The sequence below is a fragment of the Pongo abelii genome, chromosome 9, assembly GCF_028885655.2.
Source record: "Pongo abelii isolate AG06213 chromosome 9, NHGRI_mPonAbe1-v2.0_pri, whole genome shotgun sequence".
Lineage (NCBI taxonomy): Eukaryota > Metazoa > Chordata > Mammalia > Primates > Hominidae > Pongo > Pongo abelii.
In genome coordinates, this window is record NC_071994.2 from 18,376,929 (window position 1) to 18,402,894 (window position 25,966).

A 25,966-nucleotide genomic window follows, 5' to 3' on the forward strand; every position below is an offset into this window, starting at 1 on the left:
TAAAAGAGGATACAAACAAATGGAAGAACATTCCATGCTCATGGGTAGGAAGAATCAATATCATGAAAATGGCCATCCTTCCCAAGGTAATTTACAGATTCAATGCCATCCCCATCAAGCTACCAATGACTTTCTTCACAGAATTGGAAAAAACTACTTTAAAGTTCATATGGAACCAAAAAAGAGCCCGCATCGCCAAGTCAATCCTAAGCCAAAAGAACAAAGCTGGAGGCATCACACTACCTGACTTCAAACTATACTACAAGGCTACAGTAACCAAAACAGCATGGTACTGGTACCAAAACAGAGATATAGATCAATGGAACAGAACAGAGCCGTCAGAAATAATGCCACATATCTACAAGTATCTGATCTTTGACAAACCTGACAAAAACAGGAAATGGGGAAAGGATTCCCTATTTAATAAATGGTGCTGGGAAAACTGGCTAGCCATATGTAGAAAGCTGAAACTGGATCCCTTCCTTACACCTTATACAAAAATCAGTTCAAGATGGATTAAAGACTTAAATGTTAGACCTAAAACCATAAAAACCCTAGAAGAAAACCTAGGCATTACCATTCAGGACATAGGCATGGGCAAGGACTTCATGTCTAAAACACCAAAAGCAATGGCAACAAAAGCCAAAATTGACAAATGGGATCTAATTAAACTCAAGAGCTTCTGCACAGCAAAAGAAACTACCATCAGAGTGAACAGGCAACCTACAAAATGGGAGAAAATTTTTGCAACCTACTCATCTGACAAAGGGCTAATATCCAGAATCTACAATGAACTCCAACAAATTTACAAGAAAAAAACAAACAACCCCATCAAAAAGTGGGCGAAGGACATGAACAGACACTTCTCAAAAGAAGACATTTATGCAGCAAAAAAACACATGAAAAAATGCTCACCATCACTGGCCATCAGAGAAATGCAAATCAAAACCACAATGAGATACCATCTCACACCAGTTAGAATGGCAATCATTAAAAAGTCAGGAAACAACAGGTGCTGGAGAGGATGTGGAGAAATAGGAACACTTTTACACTGTTGGTGGGACTGTAAACTAGTTCAACCCTTGTGGAAGTCAGTGTGGCGATTCCTCAGGGATCTAGAACTAGAAATTCCATTCGACCCAGCCATCCCATTACTGGGTATATACCCAAAGGACTATAAATCATGCTGCTATAAAGACACATGCACACGTATGTTTATTGCGGCATTATTCACAATAGCAAAGACTTGGAACCAACCCAAATGTCCAACAATGATAGACTGGATTAAGAAAATGTGGCACATATACACCATGGAATACTATGCAGCCATAAAAAATGATGAGTTCACGTCCTTTGTAGGGACATGGATGAAATTGGAAATCATCATTCTCAGTAAACTATCGCAAGAACAAAAAACCAAACACCGCATATTCTCACTCATAGGTGGGAATTGAACAATGAGAACACATGGACACAGGAAGGGGAACATCACACTCTGGGGACTGTTGTGGGGTGGGGGGAGGGGGGAGGGATAGCATTGGGAGATATACCTAATGCTAGATGACGAGTTGGTGGGTGCAGCGCACCAGCATGGCACATGTATACATATGTAACTTACCTGCACATTGCGCACATGTACCATAAAACCTAAAGTATAATAATAATAATAATAATAATAATAATAAAAGAAAAAAATAAAATAAAATAAAATAAAATAAGAGCCATTTAAAAAAAAAAAAAAAAAAAAAAAAAAAGAAAAAAAATAAAGATATGTAAGAATGCCTAAACCTGCTTTAATCACGGTGAGATAATGGCACGAACATTGTAAATCCTCTTAATTAGTCTTTAAGAATTCTGAAATTAAGTCACCCAGGGAACAAATTAAATAAAAGGTGAAAAGTGATTCAACACTACATGTGGGTACTTTTCATGTGCATTGTGGTCAGAAGTGTGTGTGCATGGTGTGTGTGCGTATTAAGAAAATAATAGATATAAAATTATTTAGTCTATGATAAAATAATTTTTTTTCTTTCAGTATTTTAAGACATTTCTCCACTGTCTTTTCACTTGCATTGTTTCTGACAAGAAATCTACTTTTATTCGTACTTTTGTTCTGCTATTCATATTGGTCTTTTTTTCTTTGGATGCACTTAAGATTTTCCCTCTATTCTTGGTTTTTAGCAATTTTATTATGATATATCTTGGTGTGGATTTTCCATGTTGCTTGTGCTTGGGGTTTCTTGAGATTCCTGAATTGGTGGGTTTATATAATAGTTTTCATAAAATTAACAAAATTTTAATAATTATTTAAAAATACTCTTAAATATCAACTCTGTTTCTCTTCTCCTTCAGTGACTCCAATTACACAAATATACAGCTGCATGAAGGTGTTCCACAGCTCACTGATGCCCTGTTCATTTATCTTTTTGATTTTTTCTCATTTTGCATAGCTTTTTTTTTTCTGTCTTAATGTTTACTACTTATTTATTTTGCATTACATCTGATCTATAGTTAATACCCCTTTCTTTTTTTTTGAGACAGAGTCTTGCTCTGTCACCTAGGCTGGAGTGCAGTGGTGCATTCTCGGCTCACTGCAACCTCTGCTTCCCGGGTTCAAGGGATCCTCCTGCCTCAGCCTCCCAAGTAGCTGGGATTACAGGCATATGCCACCACATTCAGCTAATTTTTTTGTATTTTTAGTAGAGACAAAGTTTTTCCATGTTGGCCAGGCTGGTCTCAAACTCCTGACCTCAGGTAATCAGCCTGGCTCAGCCTCCCAAAGTGCTGGGATTACAGGTGTGAGCCACTGTGCCTGGTCCCCATCCATTTTTTAATCATCTGTAGACTTCATTGAATCTTTCATATTGCTTCTTATCTTCTTTGAACATAAGGAGTTCAGTTATAATTGTTTTAGTGCTCTTGTTTGCTAATTCTAAAATCTTTGGCAGTTCTTGGTCAGTTTTTATCACAAATTATTCTTATTATGGTCATATGTTCCTGCTTTTTGCATGCTTGGAGAATTTTTGATTGAATGCCAGACATTATGAATATTACCATGCTTGGTGCTAGATGTTTTGTATTTTTATACATATTCTTGAGCTTTGTTCTGTAGCACAGTTAAGATACTTGGAAACTGGCTGGGTGTGGTGGCTCATGCCTCTAATCCCAACACTTTGGGAGGCCAAGGTGGGCAGATCATGAAGTCAGGAGTTTGAGACCAGCCTGACCAGCGTGGTGAAACCCCGTCTCTACTAAAAATACAAAAATTAGCTGGGTGTTGTGGTGTGTGCCTGTAATCCCAGTTACTCGGGAGACTGAGGCAGGAGAATCACTTGAATCTGGGAAGGTGGAAGTTGCAGTGAGCTGGGATCGCGCCACTGCACTCCAGCCTGGGTGACAGAGCAAGACTCCGTCTCAAAAAAAAAAAAAAAAAAAAAAAGGATACTTGGAAACTGTATAATCCTTTTTTTTTTTTCTTTTTTTGAGACAGAGTCTGGCTCTGTCACTCAGGGCTAGAGTGTATTGTTGTGATCCCGGCTCACTGCAACTTCTGCCTCCTGAGCTCAAGCCAACCTCCCACTTCAGCCTCTTGGGTAGCTGGGACAACAGGCACATGCCACCATGCCTGCCTGATTTATGTATTTTTTGTGGAGATGGGGGTCTCACTTTGTTGCCCAGGCTGGTATCAAACTCCTGAGTTCAAGCAATCCACCCACCTTGGCCTCCCAAAGTACTAGGGTTACAGGTGTGAGATACTGTGACCAGCCATATGATCTTTTGAGTCTTGCTTTGTAGATTTGTTAGTTTGAACTGAAGCACAGCTCAGTCTAGAGCTATTATTTCTGACCTGAGGCAAGTCCTTTCTGTCTGCTCCACCCAGGACATCATGAATCTTGAGATTTCTCAGTCTGGCTGGCGAGAACAGGCACAATTTCCAGCCTTGTATGAGCATTGAGCACTGTTACCTTTAATCATTTTGGTGTTTTCTTCCCTTGCCTCTAGGTGTTTTTTACATGTTTGTACTGACCAGCACTCAGCTAAATAATTAAGAGGTATTTTCTGCAGCTCTAGGGGTTCTGTCTCTGTTCAGCTCATTTTCTCCAGTATTTTGTCCTGTAAACTCTAGTTGCCTTGGTCTCTTGAGACTTCCAGCTCCATCTCCTTTAGGAAGTCCACTAAACTCTTCATGTACATTCTATCTCTGCACGGTGGGCTGGAAACTTTCTTAAGGAAATAAGCTGGGGAAATTTTAGAGCTCATTGGTTTCTTGACACTCTGGGATTGTTGTCCTTTATTGCTTGACGAAAGTGCCTTACGAATTATGAAACTATTTCATATATTTTGTCCAACTTCGTGTATTTTAGGTCAGAAGGTAAATCCAGTTTCTATTACTTTATCTTGGCCAGAAGTAGAAGTTCTGGAAGTGGTTTTTAATTGGATGAATATAAGTGTTTTGAAATTGCCCAAACTATAGCATATTCAAGCCCCTTTGAAGCTTTATTTTATACTACCTGAAATGAAAAGTAAATAGGCTTTAAAGTTAGAAAGATCTAGGTTTAAATATTGGAACTACCACTTAATAGACATGTGATCTTGGGCAAAAAAAAATGTAATATCCCTTAACCTCTGTCTAATCTTTGATAAAATGAGATTGAAAGAATTTACTTAAAACACAGGGGTTTCTATGTAGTATTTCTACTTATAGCAAAATATTGAAAATAGATAAGGAAGTGAGAGGATAAATCAGAACTAATGTATAATTTGCATTTCTATGAAACACCTAAAAATAATGAGATAGATCTATATGTATTCTCATAAAAAAAGTTAATAACACATTGTTAGGTGAATAAAAAACTTTATGGAAAAATGTGGGGTGTGAACTGATTTTAACTTTAAAAATCCAGAGTGTGTGTGTGTGTGTGTGTGTGTGTGTGTGTAAGGAAAACACCATCTGGAAGCATATATGCAATTTTAAGTAAGTGGGGAAAATAACTTGAATAGTACCTTTCCAACTTTAAAAACAGATGTATTTAAACAATAGTAGACACATACAAATTGATTTCTCAAGAAAAATGAATAATAAAAAGAAGCAAGGTTCAAGAGAGATAAGAGATATGCCTGGCACAATTTATACTGTCAATGCCTGAGAGCCAACAAGCATCAGGAACTCACATGCAGAAGAAAGGTAGGCTTATTTCGTGTGCCGCAGCAAGAGTGAGCATGCACCAGAGGGAGCAGAGTTTTGGATAAGAGGGAACCGAGAAGCCCTATTATAGGATTTACGTTTGTGCTGGGTGATTCTAAGAAGGATTTAGGGAGTGGATGCCGCCTAAATTCTGAGATGAGGGTTAGCAAAAGAATTGGTGATTAGCTATGTTTGTAATTTATATCTAAGAGGAAGGAAGATTAAAGTAAGTAAAGAAGGAGTATTTACTCAGATTAGTTAGAAGAGCAGAGTATTTAGCCATTTTTGTGGGTGCCAAGAGTTCTTGTCTTGTGATTACGTTTCAGACATAATCACAGAAACATAATCACAGAATGGCCTTTTCTCTCTCTTGTTCCATTTCAGTCATAGAGTGGCCTTGTCTAATTTTTGCTCATATCCTGTAAAGATTGTTTATATTCAATTGGGAACTTTATGGCTAATACATCAGCTACTATCTTCAGGGCCATTTTCTAATTTCTCAACACCGTCGATAGCCTTCTCTCTTCACTTATATTTTTACTTTGCCAAAGATAAGATGACTCTACCCAACTCTGGAGTTAATCATATGACATACTGGCTCTAATTCTATAGATTTTACTTTGGTCCTCATATGTTGATACAGTTTGGCTCTGTGTCCCCACTCAAATCTCATCTGGAATTGCAGTCCCCACATGTCAGGGGAGGGGCCTGGCAGGAGACGACTGAAACATGAGGGCGGACTTCCCTCTGCTGTTCTTGCGGTAGTGAGTGAGTTCTCATGATATTTGGTTGTTTCAAAGTGTGTGGCACTTCCCCCTTTACTCTCTCCCTCTCCTGCTCTGTCATGGTAAGATGTGCTTGCTTCCCCTTTGCCTTCCGCCATGATTAAGTTTCCCGAGGCCTCCTAGTCATGCTTTCTGTACAGCCTGTGGAACTGTGAGTCCATTAAACCTCTTTTCTTCATAAATTACCCAGTCTCAGGTAGTTCTTTATAGCAGTGTGAGAACAAACTAATATATATGCTAAAATAATGCACAGTTCAATGGGAAAAATTTAATTTTTTTTCCAGGAGATTTGCCTTTAGATTTTTTTCCATGCTGTTTCAGGCAGATTGTCCACTGAAAGATTTCTCCACAGATTCTCACAGAAAATTTATAGTGGAGGCCTTTGGGATCAGGACCTGCTCCCTTCAGCATCTGTGGCTCTAGGTAAAAAAAAAAACACACACACACACACACACACAAAACAAACAAACAAACAAACAAACAACTTTTTTCATTAGTTAGTTTTCTACTGAAGGAGAGAGGAGTTTCCCAGAGGGGAAAAGTGTTCATGTTGCAAACCTTTGGCAACTCTTATTGATTCTTGACTCTGTGTGTGTGTGTGTATGTGTGCACGTGTGCATTGAAGTGTTGTTGTAATGGCTGTCACACCCATGTTAAAATAATCTTTTCTGATACTCATTACTATTAACATTTATTGAGGGTTTATAATTTCTGTGTATTATTTTATATATTACATTATGAGGCTGTATGATTTCTATACATTATCTTATCTATTCCTGACAAACAAGCAAATAAACAAATTAGAGCACCCCATGAAACATGTATAAAGTAAAACCAGGTCATAAAAGCTAATGCTAAATGGCGAGTTAATGGGTGCAGCACACCAGCATGGCACATGTATACATATGTAACTAACCTGCACATTGTGCACATGTACCCTAAAACTTAAAGTATAAAAAAAAAAAGCTCATTTAACTTGTAAAGAGGCACTGCTGGTGAGTGGCAGAGTTGGGATGTGAACCAGAGTCAAAGAGCTTCTAAATCGTGTTCACTATACTACCATACAGTGATACATGTGTTTAAAACAACATTCTGTATATATATATATGTATAGATATTGGGTTCCATCCAATATTGCTGAATCAACATCTGCAGGGCTGGGCTGTAGTTATATACACTTTAAAAAACTGCTTGGTCATTTGAATGCTGTTGTCTACAGATTGGTATTTAAAGACCACTAATGTATGCTACACACTCACTTAACTTCTAGTTAGGAAGCTGCCCATATTATTACTTTTTATCATCATTCATGCATTCAATATTTATGGACTATCAACTGTGTCTAAGCCTCTATACCAGATGTTAAAGGTTATAGAAAGAAAATGTATGTCAACTTCCTTGTAGATGGTAGGGAAGCTCTGGTATGTAAATAAATAATTTTAGATAGTGATAAGTAATATTTATTTGTATAGTTGAAGGGCTATAGATATTCATTTGAAGAAGAAATTACTTCCAGGAGTAGAGGGTTGGCAGGAAACAAACACTGGTTTGGGAACACTGCAGGGAGAGACTAGCTCTTGAAGGAGTAATGAGATTTGGGTGTGTTGAGGTGTGTTGTTTCACATGGTGTATGTACTGATTAACAGTATATGACTTCCTGACTTTGAAGAGTAAGCTGCCATTTCTGAGAATGACAATGGAGAGGGCCATGTGGCAAAGAACTATGGACATCCTCTAAGATCAGAAAGTAGCTTTCAGCTGACAGCCAGCTTTCAGCTGACAGACAGCCAGTTCTACACCTGCAAGGACACGAATTCTGCCAACAATGTGAGTGAGCTTGGAAGCAGATCTACCCTCAGCTGATCCTTCAGATAAGGACACAGTCTTGGTTGACAGCGGGGTTATAGCATTTCAGAGGATGTTATTATGCAGCAATAGATAGAACTGATACAGATTTTGGGATTACAACAATACAGATTTATTTCCCTGTTGAGGGATATTCACTTCCTAGGTCTTGACTTTCCAAAAGATGCTATAATAAAGATCCTTAAATATGTGGCCTTAGGGACTGGGACTTTTATTTCCATCAAGTTTTAGGGCTGAAATTCAGGATTGAAGGCTTAAAATTTTTTTTTTAATTTTACTTTAAGTTCTGGGATACATGTGCAGAATATGCAGGTTTGTCATATAGGTATACACGTGCCATGGTGGTTTGCTGCACCCATTAATCTGTCATATACATTAGGTATTTCTCCTAATGCTATCCCTACCCTAGCCCCCCAACCCCGACAGGCCCCGGTGTGTGATGTTCCCCTCCCTGTGTCTATGTGTTTTCATTGTTCAACTTCCACTTATGAGTGAGAACATGCGGTGTTTGTTTTTCTGTTCTTGTGTTAGTTTGTTGAGAATGATGGTTTCCAACTTCATCCATGTCCCTGCAAAAGACATAAGCTCATCCTTTTTTATGCTGCATAGTATTCCATGGTGTATATATGCCACATTTTCTTTATCCAGTCTATCATTGATGGGCATTTGGGTTGGTTCCAAGTCTTTGCTTTTGTGAACAGTGCTGCAATAACCATATGTGTCTTTTTAGAATGATTTATAATCCTTTGGGTATATACCTAGTAATGAGATTGCTGGGTCAAATGGTATTTCTGATTCTAGATCCTTGAGGAATTGTCACACTGTCTTCCAAAATGGTTGAACTAATTTACACTCCCACCAACAGTGGGAAATTCCTATTTCTCCACATCCTCTCCAGCATCTGTTGTTTCCTGACTTTTTAATGATCGCCATTCTAACTGGCATGAAATGGTATCCATTGTGATTCTGATTTGCGTTTCTCTAATGACCAGTGATGATGAGCTTTTTTTCATATGTTTGTTGGCTGCATAAATGTCTTCTTTTGAGAAGCGTCTGTTCATATCCTTCCCCCACTTTTTGATGGGGTTTTTTTTTTTTTTCTTGTAAATTTAAGTTAGTTGTAGATTCTGGATCTTAGCCCTTTGTCAGATGGATAGATTGCAAAAATTTTCTCCCATTCTGTAGGTTGCCTGTTCACTCTGATGACAGAAGCTCTTTAGTTTAATTAGATCCCATTGGTCAGTTTTGGCTTTTGTTGCCATTGCTTTTGGGGTTTTAGTCATGAAGTCTTTGCCCATGCCTATGTCCTGAATCATATTGCCTAGGTTTTCTTCTAAGGTTTTTGTGGTTTTAGGTCTTACGTTTAAGTCTTTAATCCATCTCGAGTTAAATTTTGTATAAGGTGTAAGGAAGGGGTCCAGTTTCAGTTTTCTGCATATGGCTAGCCAGTTTTGCCAACACCATTTATTAAATAGGGAATCCTTTCCCCATTGTTTTTTTTGTCAGGTTTGTCAAAGATCAGATGGCTGTAGATGTGTGACAGTATTTCTGAGGGCTCTGTTCTGTTCCATTGGTCTATATATGTGTTTTGGTACCAGTACCGTACTGTTTTGGTTACTGTAGGCTTGTGTGATGCCTTCAGCTTTGTTCTTTTTGCTCAGGATTGTCTTGCAATCTAGACTGGATAAAGCAAATGTGGCACATATACACCATGGAATACTATGCAGCCATAAAAAAAGATGAGTTCATGTCCTTTGCACGGACATGGATGAAGATAGAAACTATCATTCTCAGCAAACTAACACAGGAACAGAAAACCAAACACTGCATGTTTTCACTCATAAGTGGGAGTTGAACAATGAGAACACATGGACACAGGGAGGGGAACATCACACACTGAGGCCTGTCGTGGGATGAGGGGCTAGGGTAGGGATAGCATTAGGAGAAATACCTAATGTAGATGACGGGTTGATAGGCACAGCCAACCACCATGGCTTGTGTGTACCTATGTAACAAACCTGCACGTTCTGCACATGTATCCCAGGACTTAAAGTATAATAAAAAAAAAATTGGCACTATCAGTCTGGTTGTCTACAAGTGCAGAGAATTAGAAACTGAGGCCCAATCTAGAACTGCTTCTTTCCTTTTTCTTTTAGAGCTTCTCTCACATCTTGGACTCTTAGGCTGTAGATCAATCACAGTGCCATAGAACACAGATGATACTTTCCCCTGCTTTTGAGACCCATTGGTCCCATGGTGTAGATACATGTAAGAGGGAGTGCCGTAGAAAATGACAACTGCTATCAGGTGGGAGGCTTACATGGAGAAGCCTTGTGTCCTTCCTGCAGTGGAAGACATCTTCAGGATAGCAGCCAGGGTATATACTTAGGAAAAGATGACCACCATCAATCACAGTGGTGTTTAGGAGCTTTCTGTCCTCATGCCCCCACAGAAACAATGACTGACAACCATTCACAGATGAGAGTACCTTTGTGGAGCCCGGGAGGCCAGCAGAGAGGTCCAAGCATCCTGCTGAAGAAAAAAATCTGAACATAGACACTTTAAAGAGGATAAGAAAAGCAGTTTCATTTTACCAGCATCAGCCTCCCTCAAGGCAGCACAGCTTAATGTCAAAGAGACCTGCACCTCCAGTGATTTCTCCCACAGGGGAAAGTGAGAACTTCTCCAGCCTAAGGGGTTCCTTTCTTTCTCACTCCACCCAGAATACTGAATGAATGACTCAATAGTCCTGGGACAATTCGGGGCAGGGAAAGGGGCAGGGGCTCACAGCAACATGGGTGCAGTACATAAAGCGTTATTGTTTCTACTGGCTGCTCTGCAGAATCCACCAAGAGGCTGCTCACAAACCTCCCAGGACATATCGCCTATGGAGGCCACAACAAGACCATGGTTGTGTCCAGCATTTCACCTGCCCTTTCCCCATAGATGTGCCTGCAAGAGCCTCTGCAGCTCATACATCAAAAACACACACAGACAGCCAACTAGACTCCTCTGGGTTGGGAGAAGATACTTTAAGCACTTCATATCACTGCCCTAGGAAAAATAAATGGGAGATTCTCATTACCCAGCATGGCTTTAAGGCTTGAGAGAAAGTATACAATCCTAACACTTCCTCGTGGAGCAGGAACAAAAGGAGTGGAGTTGTTGTATCCATAGGAAAAATCTGAGATTCCACATGCAAGTAAGATCATGCAGTATTTGTCTTTCTTCATCTGGCTGATTTCACTTAGCACAGTGTTCTCCAGGTTCCTCCATACTGTTGCAAATGGCAGGATTTCCTTATTTTTTAATGGCTGAATAATATTCCAGTGTGTATGTATATCATGTTTTCTTTATCCATTCATCTGCTAACCAACATTTGTTTATGTATCTTGACTATTGAGAATAGTGCTGCAATGAACATTACAGATGAGAGTGCAGATATATATCCGACATACTGATTTCATTTCCTTTGGATATACACCCAGAAGTGGGAATGCTGAATCATATGGTAGTTCTATTTTTAACTTTTTGAGGAAGCTCTGTACCATTTTTACGATGCTTGCACCAGTTTATAGTCCCATCAGCTGTGTACAAGGATTTTTGTCACACAAAACTTCAACACATCTTTTTCTTTTTGTTAGTAGCCATTTTAACAAGTGTGATGTGATATCTCATTGTGATTTTGATTTGCATTTATTTGGCAATTAGTGAGGTTGAGCACCTCTTCATATACCCATTAGCCATTTGTATGTCTTCTTTTGAGAAATGCCTATTCAGGTAACTTGACCATTTTAAAATCAGGTTATTTACATATTTATTTTGCTATTGAGTTGTGTGAGTACCTTACACACTTTGGATATAAACTCCTTATCAGGTATATAGTTTGCAAATATTTTCTTCCATTCTGTACATTGTCTTTTCATTTTGTTGATTGTTTCATTTGCTTTTTAGTTTCAAACAAGCTTTTTAGTTTCAAAGAAGTAATTGCACTTGCTTCTTTTTGTTGTTGTTGTCATGGGCTTTTTATGTCTTAAGAAAAAAATAATGCCAACAGCAATGTGAAAGTGCTTTTCTCCTATGTTTTCTTCCAGGAGTTATATGGTTTCAGATTTTACATTTAAGTCTTTTTTTTTTCTTTTTTTCTTTTATTATTATTATTATTATTATTATCATTTAAGTCTTTAATCCATTTAGAGTTAATTTTTGTATATGGCATGAGTCCTATTTCATTTTTTGCATGTGGCTATCCAGTTTTTGCAACACTACTTATTAAAGGGATTTCCCCCCCAATTTTGTACTAGCACTTTGGTCAAAGATTAGTTTACCACATATGCCTAGATTTATTTCTGGGCTCTGTATTCTGTTTCATTAATCTATGTGTCTGTTTTTATGTCAGTACCATACTGTTTTGATTACTATAGCTTTGTGTTATAATTTGAAATTATAGAATGTGATGCCTCCAGGTTTATTCTTTTTACTCAAGATTTCTTTGACTATTGGAGGTCTTTTGTGCCTTATAAATTTTAGGATTGTTTTTTCTGTTTCTGCAAAAAATGTCATCAGAATTTTGACAGAGACTGCATTAAATCTATAGACTACTTTGGGTAATATGGACATCTTAGTAATATTAATTATTCCTTTTCATGAACACAGAATATCTTTCCACTTTTTTTTGTCTTCAGTTTTTTCATCAATATCTCATATTTTCAATGTACAGATCTTTTACCTCCTTGGTTAAATGTATTCTTTAAGTATTGTATTCTTTTTGATGCCATTGTAAATGGAATAATGTTGTTAGTTTCCTTTTTGAATAGTTTGTTGTTAGTGTATAGAAACACTAATGACTTTTCTGTGTCTATTTTTTATGCTGTAACTTTCCTGAATTTATTACTTTTATCAGTTTTTTTTGTGTGTAGAGTCTTTAGAGTTTTCTCTATATAAGATCATGTCATTTGCAGAGACACTTTGATTTCTTCCTTTTCAATTTGGATAATTTCTTTTCTTTTTTTTTTGCCTAATTGCAACAGCTATAACTTCCAGTACTGTGGTGAATATAAATGGCAAGAATGGGCATCCTTGTATTGTTCCCGATCTTAAAGGACAATCTTTCATCTTTTTACCATTAAGTATAATGTAGACTATGGGCTTGTCATACATGGCTTTTATTATTTTGAGAAACATTGCTTCTACACCTACTTTGTTGAGACTTTTACCATAAAATACCATTGAATTTTGTCAAATGCTTTTTCTGTATCAATTGAGATGACCGTATGATTTTAATCGTTTATTCTGTTAATGCGGTGTATCTCATTTATTGTTTTGCATATGTTGAAACATCCTTGCATCCTAAGAGTAAATCCCACTTGATGAATTTAATGTGCTGTTGAATTCAGTTTGCTAACATTTTATTGATGATTTTTGCATGTATATTCACCAGGGATATGGCCTTTAACTTTCTTTTCATGTAGTGTTTGTGTCTGGCATTTGTATTAGGGTAATGCTGGCCTCATAAAATCAGTTTGGAAATATTCCTTCTTCTCTGCTTTTTCTGGAAGAGTTTGAGAAGAATGGGCATCAGTTCTTTAAATGCTTGGTAGAATATACTCAAGAAACCACCTGGTCCTGGGCTTTACTTTCTTGGGAGATTTTTGATTACTGATTCAATCTTCTTACTCATTCTGGCCTATTTGGACTTTCTATATCTTCATGATTTAGTCTTGACAGGTGATATGTTCTAGAAATTTGTCTATTTCTTCTAAGTTAACCAGTTTATTGACATATAATTGTTCATAGTAGTCTCTGATTCTTTGTATTTCTGTGATATCAGTTGTAATGTCTCCTTTTTCATTTGTAATTTTATTTGAAACTTCTCTCATTTTTTCTTGGTCAGTTTTGTTAAAAGCTAGTTAATAGCATTTGTCTTTTCAAAAAACCAACTCAGTTTTGTTGATATTTTCTATTGCATTTTTCATGTTTTTTTCATTTATTTCTGCTCTAATCGACATTATTTCTTTCCTTCTGCTGACTTTGGGTTTAGTTGCTCTTAGTTTTCTAGTTCCTTGAAGTGTAAAGTTAGGTGGCTTAAGGTTTCTTTTTTTTTTTTTTCTTAATGTCGGTCCTTAATACCATACACTTCCTTTTAGCACTGCTTTTGCTGCATCCCATAAGTTTTGGTATGTGGTATTCTATTTTAATTTGTCTCAAGATTTTAAAAAATTTCCTTCTGATCTCTTTTTTGACTCATTGGTTGTTAGGAGTGTGTTTTTAAATTTCCACATATTTGTAAATTTTCCAAAATCCCTCCTGCTATTGATTTTTAGTTTTGTACCGTTATGGTCAGAAAAGATACTTGAGATGATTTCAATCTTCTTACTTTTGTTAAGACTCATCTTGTGGCTTAGCATATGATCTATCCCAGAGAATGCTCTATATGTGCTTGCAAAGAATGTATATGCCAGTTCTGATGGATAGAATGTTTTATATATGTCTATTAGGTCAATTTGGTCTATACTATAGATCAAGTCCACAGATTTGCTGTTCCTTATTGATTTTCTGTCTGGATGACCTATGCATAGTTGAAAGTGAAGTGATGAAGCCTTCCACTATTATTCCATTGCTATATGTTCCTTCCTTCAGGGATGTTAATATTTACTTTATATCTTTAGATACCTCAATGTTGAGTGCATATATATTTACAATTGTTATAGCCTCTTAGTGAATTGACCCCTTTATCATCAAATATTCGCTTTCTTTGTCTCTTATGACAGATTTTGACTGGAAGTCTATTTTATCTCATGTAAATATAGCTACCACTGCTCTCTTTTATTTACTGTTTGCGTGAAATATCTTTTTCTATCCTTTCACTTTCAGTCCATGTGTGTCCTTAAGTCTAAAATCAGTCTCTTGTAGAGAGCGTATTGTTGGATCTTGTTTTTTAATCTATTATACCATTTTGTGTCTTTTGATTAGAGAAGTTAATCCACTTACATTTAAAGTAATTATTGACAGGCAAGGGCTTACTACTGCTGTTTTGTTACTTGTTCACTGACTTTTGTAGTCTGTTTGTTCCTTTTTTCAATTCTTACTGTATGTCTTTGTAATCTGCTAAATTTTTGTGGTGTTATGCTTTGATTCCTTTTTAAAAAGTCATTTCTGTATCTACTAAAGGCTTTTACTTTGTAGTTATCACGGGGCTTACATAAAACATCTTATAGTCATAATATTCTAATTTAAACTCATAACAACTTAATTCCAATTACATATTAAACTCTACATTTTTACTTCTCCCCTACCCCACATTTTATGCTATAGTTTTTCACTTCTGAATGACTACTGCTTTCTCATCAATAGCATGATCATTTCTGTTTTGTTCTTCCCACCTCTTGAGCAATGCATATTAAAATATCTAATTTCTGATTTGTCCCTACTCCTCAGAGTATCCAAATCTACAGAGAGCCACTGATTCCTTCCTTCATTCTTGGATTCGTTCAGCAAAGCCCATACTCTATGAAAATCCCCTTTCACATTTCTCTTACTGAGATATTCACAGCTCTGTGGAGTGTGTGCTGCAAAAGGAAAATAAACCTAAAATTTGGACTACAGTCATGTTTGGTCAGTAGGTTTGAACAAAACAAAGTTCCTACATATGAATTTGATTTATCTTATTAATTATATAACATAACTTCTATAACTTAATTCTAAAGTTTTTTTCTCAAGTTGGTCTGTCATGAATTGGAAGAGATGAATTAACATTTGCTACTACTATTGTGTATCTTTTGCCCATTTATTTTCTTTTTCTTCTTTTTTGAATTTTGTGACTATTAAAGCTATATTATTTAGTACACAGATTCTCAAAGAATAATTCACATTTCTTCACAGCCTATTTCTATGAGCAAAGGCATTTATAGCCATTACATTTAAGAAGGTTTGCATGAGGAGATATATCAGGATAGTAAAACTTAGAGATGCCTCTCTCTCCAGAGATGGTCCAGGAGGTAAATAAAGACTTGTCCTTTCCTATCTGGAGATTTGCTTACATTTTAGAGTGAAAATAAGGTTTCTTTCAATAGAGGGGAGGATGAGCAGGTCACTAGCAATGCTGTATAAACTCTTGAGTTTCCCAATTTTGGGTTTTATCTCCTGTAATCATATATCTCCTGTATGTATATAATATATATAAGTATGTATATAATATATATACACATATATGTACATATATTTCACATAATACATAGACATCTGTGTATGTTTTAATACACATATTTTATTTTACTTTTTTACAACGAGAACACTAAAGTCTGATCCCATATTTAAGTTCTAGATTTAAGCCTATAATTCTGCATTAATTCTCATTATTGGGAATTGATGGGTATAAGGTATGAATTCTGGGTAAATGAGCCTGCTCTGTAGCACCAGACTCTGCATGGTATGTTGTTTTCCTAAGATGTACACTTGCAAGAAAGTATAGCTGAATATTGAAGTTATATTTACCAATGACAAAATTGATATGCTCTATATTTTTCTGACTCCTGCATTGATTTCCTAATTTGTCAGGGAAACTAGGGAAAAGATGGATATTTGTCCCTAATACCCCAATATCCTTGAAGATTTACTCCACTGTCTTTCCTTTCCTCCCTTCTTTTCTGCATATATTATCCAAAGAAATAATCTTTCAAATTTTACTTTACAATTACAAATAGATTGGCTATAGAGAAAAATACCTCTCAAGAGAAGACAAGAAAAGATTCCCTCTACCCCCTGCTGAGTCTTTATACTCTATTTAATGGAAGTCCTTACACAACATTGATTATGCACTTCTCATTGATTTACTTTACTGTTTTTTTGATGGCAGATATCTCAAAAAAGGCTCATTAAAATGTATGGATGCAATTTCAAAGATATTGTTTTAGACGCATTTTCTTTAAGGAACACATGGATTAGAAGTTTGTTTATTTAATCATTCGAAATGTTTTTCTCTATCTTTCAAATGCTATTGATATAATTAAGTAATGCGTTTGTGTCTTATAGACATTTGTCATATTTTCTGAGATTGAGAAATAAGAGCACTGTTGGCTGGCTTGTTGAGCCGTGTTGAGATAGAAATCAAGGTTCAAATTAGAAATACTTTTTTTCTGTTAGTTTTATGGCTTCAATCACATCTTGGTTTCTCTGGCTGTAAATAAAGGGGTTTAACATGGGAATAATAATGCCGTAAAACAGAGGCCACTTTTTCCTGTTTTTGAGACTCATTAGTATGATGCCGTAGATACATGTAAGAGAGAACCCCATAGAAAATGGTGACTGCTGTCAGGTGGGAGGCACATGTGGAGAGACTTTTTTGTTCCCTGCAGCAGAAGATATCCTCGGGATGGCAACCAGGACATATATGCAGGAAAAGATGACCACCATCACAGTGCACATCAAATTTAATCCCACAAATACTGTTAATAGCATGATGTTGAGGTCAATATTGGAGCATGGTAGGGCAATAATTGGAGGTTCATCACAGAAAAAGTGATTAATTGTATTGGATTTGCAGCAGTTCAATGAGAAAGTAAAACTTGTGTTTACAGAGGCATTTAGGAAACCCATGACATATGAACTAACTAATAGCTTAATGCAGAGTCTCTGGAACATAACCCCTGGATAATGGAGTGGGTTACAGAAGGCCACGTAACGGTCTACTGCCATAGCAGCCAGGATGTAGCAGCCACTTGTTGCAAAGTACCATAAAGTAGTAATTGCACCATACATCCTATACATGAGATAGATTTTTTTGTTTCTACAAAGTTTTTCAACATCTTGGTAGTGATAGCAGAGGTGTAACAGAGATCAACAAATGCCAAGTGTTGGAGGAAAATTTACATGGGGGTATGAAGAGAAGCATCAATTTTGATAAGTAGGATCATTCCAATATTACCTACCAGGGTAACCACATAGAGATTGCTAGAAATGCTATGAAGAGGATATGCCAAGACTTGTGTTGACCAGCAAATCCCAGGAGAATGAATTCAGTCACTTCAGTGCCATCATTTTGTTCCATGGCTAGCATAGATTAAGTATCAGCTGAAAATATGCAAAGAAAGAAGCAAATAGAAAGAGAAAGCTAAAATCATTGTGATCTTTTAACTTATTTCAGATTTGGAAATGTCATAATATTTGGTTTCATAGTGGGGTCAGCATGTACTTTCTGTGACATGATTGACTTCTATTTTACAGGCTGAAACTTGACAGCCAGCTTAGAATTTCATCTACAGTTTGTACAAACTGCAATGGAGCAGCTGCTATATTCCCAGGTACAAAATGGTTGGCAATTCAAAAATCTATCGGTTAAGAAATCTCTGAAATATTCTTTTATTTAATTATGACTTATTTTATGTTCTTTATATTTTAATTAAAATATCTCAATTTACCTAAATATTAATTTTATATTTAAAAATCTTGACTTCTTCTTAGGGTTCTATATGATCTTGTTTCAGCTTTTCTCCATATTCTCATTTCACCCTTTTCCCCTTCTTACTAACTCCGCCATGGCCATCATGACTCATGGCTATGTAGAGCTCTTCACGGAAGTATTTATCCAAGTATCTATGCCAAATGGTCATATTTTAAAAATAATTCCCAATCTGTTATCCAGTGGATAGATGCCAAATTGCTTACAACTTGTCTCTGATACAAGTAACTCGGTGTGAAAATTTCTCAGTGATGTACTCCTAGAGACAAAATTGTTGAATCTGAGATATGCACACATTTAACTTGACAAAGCATTGCAGATCACTTTCCACAATGGAGGCACCAGTAAACAGTCTTACTAATTGCGTGTGGGAATTCTGATATCCACACTTCCTTGTGAACACTGGTATTTTTACTTTTTTCTTTTCTTGGGCCACAAAACAGGTGTAAAGTAACATAACATTTTAATTTTTTCCTCTAACTGCAAATGAATTTGATCATTGTGTAATATTCTTCTTAGAATTTTGGAATTCTACTTTTCTGTAATTTGCCAGTTTATATTTTTTTACAAATATTTCTATTGAGTTGATTTATAAATGTTCTTTTTAACTTGTCAGTTGACTTGACAAAAATTTCCAAACATTGTATTATCTATTAACTTTGTCTATAATACCCTTTTCATGGAACAGAAACTATTAAACTTGAAATGATAATGGATCATTTTTTGTTTTATGATTTGTTCTCTTGAAAAAAAATGGAATGAAGTTCATTCCTTTCTCTAGTTCATTTTCTCTGTAGATACAAATGCAATGATAAAACTTATTTTCCTTATTATAGTGTGTTGCTGCTACCTGATGCTTGTTGAATCGTAATAATGTATACCATACATATAACCTGATATTTTTTGGTTTCTCAATGTTTATTTTTTTTTAAAGAAAGCTAACAGGAAAGAAATTATTTAGTAGTTGGTGTGTGTGTGTGTGTGTGTGTTTGTGTACCAAATATTTAAATTTCAAAATATCGTTAAATGATTTGATTTTCTATTTTAAAATTTACCCGCAAAAAACACTAGAATCAACTATGTTGAATACCTATGACTTAGATATACAGATAAAATGTAAGAAGACATAAAAGCACAAATAATAAAACATTGAAAATTCAACCATATTAAAATAAAAATATCAATATTATGAAAGAGAAAAGACTGGATACTGACTGGAAATTTACTCAGGTTGGAAATTTACTCAGGTAAATTTATTTTAAACACATATAAATGCCAAAAAATATGTAGACATAAAACTTAAAAAAAATAAAAATTTAGTGTCTAGTACATATAAATAATTTCTATAAATAAACTTGAAAAATTCACAAAGGACATAAACCAGATAATTATAGAAAAGAAAACCCAAATGACCAACAGAAATGTGAAAAGATGAACAACGCACTAGTAATCAGGTAATTTCATATTAATACTTCATTGAAATACGGTTTTATGCTCAACAATCTGAAATGCCAATTTTTGATAAGAATGTGGAGCCACAGGGACTCACATATTTCTGCTGGGAAGGAGAATTAGTACAGTTATGTTAGAAACAAATTTGGAAATATTAGTAAAATTAAATATATGCGTTCCTGTGGTCCAGAATTTCCGGTGTAGGTACATATTGTTGAAAAATTCATGACCACATATAGAAGGATATACAAATATCTACGAGCATGTGTATACATAGATATACCCGCAAGAATGTTTATAGCATAGTCATAGAAAAAAATGCGAGCTATTAAATAAGCTAGTTAAATGGTGCTACAGCATCTACATGGATACATCTTTCAAATGGAATGTTAAGTAATAAAAAGCAAGTTGCAGAAGTTAGATGGTAGCTACACGAGTTGTTGTTATATGATTATAAATATATGTGTGTGTATATATGTATATATATATAGTTTTTTTTTTGGGAGGGAGTCTTGCTCTTGTTGCCCAGGCTGGAGTGCAATAAAACATTGAAAATTCAACCTTATTAAAATAAAAATATCAATATTATAAAAGAGAGAAGACTGGATACTGACTGGAAACTTACTCAGGTTGGAAATTTATTCAGGCAAATTTATTCTAAACACATATAAATGCCAAAAAATATGTACCCACAAAAGTTAAAATAAAATTAAAATAAAAACAATCTTGGTTCACTGTAACCTCTGCCTCCTGGGTTCAAGCAATTCTCCTGCCTCAGTCTTCCTAGTAGCTGGGATTACAGGCACCCACCACCACGCCTGACTAAGTTTTGTATTTTTAGTAGAGAAGGGTTTCACCATGTTGGCCAGGCCAGTCTTGAACTCCTGACCTTGGGTGATCCACCTGCTTCGGCCTCCCAAAGTGCTGGGATTATAGGCGTGAGCCACCACACCTGGCCAATTTAAAATATATATATATATATTTGTACATCTTAAATATTGTATAATAGTAGAAATTAGTCATAGAAGAAAAAAATCACATCCCCAATACATCAGTATTGGACTCCTTTATTCTGATGTCAGTAATGCCAGGTAGAGGTGTAGCTGCAAAGATGAAGTGGTTTGTTTTAGGTAAGAATGTGCCTTTATTGATGGGGTATCTAGCAGACTAAGCTGGGTATTGATATGGGCTTCTCTGGTTCTTTCCACTATCTTGAGAAATAAGCAGAGTGGGTTAACTCCAGGAAAAAGAAACAATTCTTTTCAAGTCTACACTTAGGGCTGAGGTCCAATAAGCTTGTATAAGTTGCCTCCTCAGGTAAATTTGCTATAAAATGTATGAAATGCAGGTCTTTCAAGGGGCTTCCTTCCATCCAGTGGGTAAAAGCACTCACCAGAGGAAGCTAGAAAAAGTCAGAGTCCACTTAACCTAGAATCCTGATCGTAATGACAAGGAGCTGATTCGCATGAACGTCCCAGCACAAGGAAAGTATTGAATGGATGCTCGAAATTAGTCATAATAATACATGCAAATAATGCATTAAGGGTATATTGTATTCACTCATTAATTCAATAAGTCAATCATTTGTTAATTCATGTAATTTCCAGGCAACACAGCCCAATTTAGTTCCCTCACTCCATTTTCATCACACCACCAGGGATGAAGTGACTCCTCCTGTTTTTGGGGTGAAACATGCTATCACTTAGGCTCTGATTCTTGCTCTACCATTACCTGCACACACTGCAATGATAACACTGATACATGGCTGATGCTGAAGATGCACTTTGCTTTGTTTTATTTCCCCCCAGATTGCTTCCGGTGTCTCTTTCTGCCACTGTGCAGCCTGATAACCCACCATGGTCTACCTCTGTTTGGTTATTCCCTATAAGGTGTTTATAGTTGGGCCTAAGAGATCGATATTCACTTTCTTGAGATCTGAGGTTTCAGTGGCTGAGATGCAATTCGGAAAAACAATGTTCACTACATATTTTATGCTAACAAAAATTTAAACTTTCTAGAGGGCCAATTTTTTCCCCAATGTTACTGTCATGAGGGACTTCTTCTTTTTTAAAGAGTTGTCTTGTTAGAGAAAAGCTGCTTTTTTTTCTTGTTATGAATGAGGATGAGCATGTTTTCATATATCTAAGAAATTATTTTTAGGTCTAGTTAATCATCCCTGTCACCACAATCAGCAATAAGCCTGGTTTTCTGAAAGAATCTAAATTTAACCTAAATTTATCTCAGCTCTAGATGTCACATTCTCTTTCAAAGAAAGAAAAACAGGGACAAAGACAGCAGGGTGACACCACATATATACTCTTGACAGATATATATGATATACATATATAATGCCTTCTGCAAACTCCCCAGCAGACTTTTACGTACATCTTATTTGCTAGAACTGTGTTACACAGATTAGCAGATATCTTTGTGTCTTGTACTGCACTTCCTTAGTACTTGATTTCAGCGCATCTGTGGTAGACAGTTTTGTCTGTGCTACCAGCAGTCCATCTTCTATAACATCTCTCTGCTTCTCTGCCTCAGAAATATCTCTGAAAACATTAAAGATTCACTCATCAGGGCCACCACAGGTGTGTGAGGATGTTAAAATCCTTGGGCAATCCCAAACCAATGGGTGAGGGGAGTTGAAAAAACGTCTTAACTTCCTGTCTTTTAGAGGAATAATTCTGAAGGACATTCCACATATTTTATCAGAATCCCCTGTAGGATCAAGTTCCAGTTTTCCGGAGTGTATACCAGCAAAGTAATTCCTCCATTCCTGGATTTTCTCCTTTTGTATTTCGCTATTTTTGCTCCCAGTCTCTGCGGCCTTGGAAACCTCCCTCGAGGAGCTTAGAAAACTGTCTTCTGAGGGAGCAATTCTCACTACACGCTCACCCTCAGGTTTGATACTTCACTAGAGTGACTCAAAAATTCAGCTGTTATGGACTGAATTTTTTTATTCCCTCAGAATTCATCTGTTGACTCTGAAGCCTCAATTGGTGATTCAGGAGGTAAGGACTTTGGAAGATAAAGTCATGAGGGTAGAGCTCTTCTGACTGAGATGTGTTTCCTTATAAAAGAGAAGCCAGAGAGCTCTCTTGCCTTCTTTGAGTGTCCTGCAACCCCGAAGAGGCCCCTCATCAGAACTTGACCATGCTGGCACCCTGATCTTGGATTTCCTACTTCCAGAACTGGAAATAAATTTCTTTTATTTATAAACCAGCCAATCTATGCTAATTTCCTATAGCAGCCTGAACTGATTAGGATAGAAGTTGGTATAAGGGGTGGTGCCACCCATCAGAAATTCCTAATATTGTAGAAATCTGCTTTGGAACTGGGAAATAGGTAGACGCTAGAAGAGTTTTTAGGTGCATCTTAGAAGAAGGCTGGATTTATGTGAATAGAATTTTAAAGGCATTTTGGTGAGGGCGCAGTAAGAAAAGGTAACTATACAGAAAATTTCTGTATTCTTAGAGAATACGTAGGTAACTATGAACAGAATGTTGGTAGAAACATGGAAGGTAAAGGCCCTTCTGATGAGGTATCAGATGAAAATGAGGAACATGTTATTGGAAAATGGAGAAAAGGAGATCCTTGTTATAAGGTAGAAAAGAACTTGGCTAACTTGTGTTTATGTTCTAGGGTTTTGTGGAAGGTAGTGGTTGAGAGCAGAAGATTGCTAAACAAAGTATTGAAGGAACAGCTTAGTTTCTCCTGACTGCTTATAGTAAAATGCAAAAAGAGAGAAATGGTTTCAAGATGATTCTTTAAGCAAAAAATGAACCAGAACTTAAAGATTTAGAAAATCAAATTCTTAGCCTATCCATATTGCAAAAATGAGAAAGTGTATTTGGAAGAGAACAGGAAGGCTGTGACCGAGTGTCCATTTGATAAGATTAATATGAATGTGAATCACAGGCTTAATCAGTCATCTCAACAAAAGACAAGAATAGAGATGGGATTATGCCAGTGGGAGTACTGCCAGATAAGACTAAAGGAAACAGAGAAGATAGGACAAAATGAAAACAGCCTGTAAGACTTTTTAGATGCCATAGTACTGAACTGTAGAACTATCTGGATGTATACATGTGGTATTTTTCAAGACAAGGAAAGAAGAACCTGGAAGGCAATTAAGAAATCATCATGCATTCCTAGAATGCATGAGCCCAGGAGGTGGGATTGCCAAAGTATGGGACCAATGCCTAGAAAGTCAGGTTGGGGTACCTTGCCAAATCCTGGTGGTGGTGCAGTCCCCATCCCAATAGAACTGAAGCATAAGGGGCCACGGAAGAGTGCCAAAGCATGGGCAATGCCTCCTCAAGCTGTGGGGGTAGTTTTGCCACCTCAATGGGTCTGGAAGCGTGTCCTCTGCTCCAGTGGGTTTGCTTTTGGAAAGGAAATGTCTATGCCACCATTGCACTTTGGAAGCACATAATTTGTTTGGCTTTACGGGTTCACAACTGGAGAAAGATTTTGCCTCAGGATAAATTGCATTTTGAGTCTCATTCATGTCTAATTTAGATAATATTTAGTTGACATTTTAGTCTTTAGAATGAATTAAGGCTTTGGGGGCTGTTGGAAAAGAATGAATGTATTTTGCATGTCAGCAGGACATTAATTTTGGGGGTTAGGGGTGGAATTGTCTGGTCTCTAGAACTGTGAGAAATAAATTTCTTTTACTTCTTCTTCTTCTTCTTATTTTTTGAGACAGAGTCACGCTCTGTCACCCAGGCTGGAGTGCAGTTGCGTGATCTCTGCTCACTGCAAGCTCTGCCTCCCGGGTTCACGCCATTCTCCTGCCTCAGCCTCCTGAGTAGCTGGGACTACAGGCATGTGCCACCACGCCGGGCTAATTTTTTGTATTTTTAGTAGAGACGGGGTTTCACCATGTTAGCCAAGATGGTCTCGATCTCCTGACCTCATGATCCACCCACCTCGGCCTCCCAAAGTGCTGGGATTACAGGCGTGAGCCACCGTGCCTGGCCTCCTTTAATTATAAGTCATTTAGTCTATGGTTGTTTAGTATAGAATGTGAATTGAGGCATTAGGAAATTGTTTAAGACTATACATGCAATTATAGATTTATTATAGCCAAAGAATACAAATTAAGCCAACAAACAAACAGAAACATAAGGCCAGGTCTGAGAGAGGTGCAAACATAAAGTTTCCATTGTACTTTTGCCATATCAATCTATGGCAATTGATGCATGGAGTTGTCATACATATTGGCTTCAGGTCAACCCAGGAAGTTCACCTGAGCCTGTGGTGCTCAGGGTTTTTATCAGCGCTCGATTGCATACTGCTCATGTAATTGATGTTTAGTTCCCAGCCTTTCTGGAGGGTCAGCATAATGACTTTTGCCCCCCGTTCTCTGGAAATAAGAACTGATATGGCATGTCCCAAAGGCCCCATCATAAACCACATTGTTGGACTTCCCAGTGACCAAAGCCTCCTGGCAAATAAAGATGCTTGAATTTGTTCATTAATTCATTTGTTGAATTCTTTGTTCATTAATTCAACAACTACTTAGTGAGCACTTTATATATTCCTGACAATTGGTAGATACTGGGGATAAAATAATGAGCAAATATAAATTATTGTGCCTTTATAGAGATTCAGTTTGTTTCTCATATCGACATCTGTGGCAGGATGATTCATATTCTGATTAGGGTGTCAGCTAAAAAACAATTTACTCTAGTAAGAACATGTTGTGGTAGGTTATGAAAATGGTCCCCAAGTTTTTCCTTTGTTACATTCACATCATCGTGATGCAGTGGTGCAGATCTTTCCATCAGACAGGAGAGCCTGTTACTCCAACACCTTGAATCCAGGTTCGGGTTGGCCTTGCAACTTGCTTTGACCAATATGCTATCAGCAAATATGGCAGGGCACTCGCCACAGGATACTTCTGACACTCAGTGTTAGTAATTTACCCTCAGTCTACATGTATTAATACTTTTTCCTTGTTGACTGTAGAGCTTCTTTTACTTCCTAATTTCACAGGCAGTGGATAAGGAAGTTTAACACGAGAGTCATAATGCCACAAAATATGGATGCTGGCTTTTCTTGCTCTTGAAACACGGTAGATTCAGGTTGTAAGTCCATGTAAGAGAGAGCTCCAGAGAAAAGAGTGACAGCTGTCAGGTGGAAGACAACTGCGGAAAAAGACACATAGCAGAGGGCAAGCTCAGGATGACGGAAGATATGTGTGTATTTGAA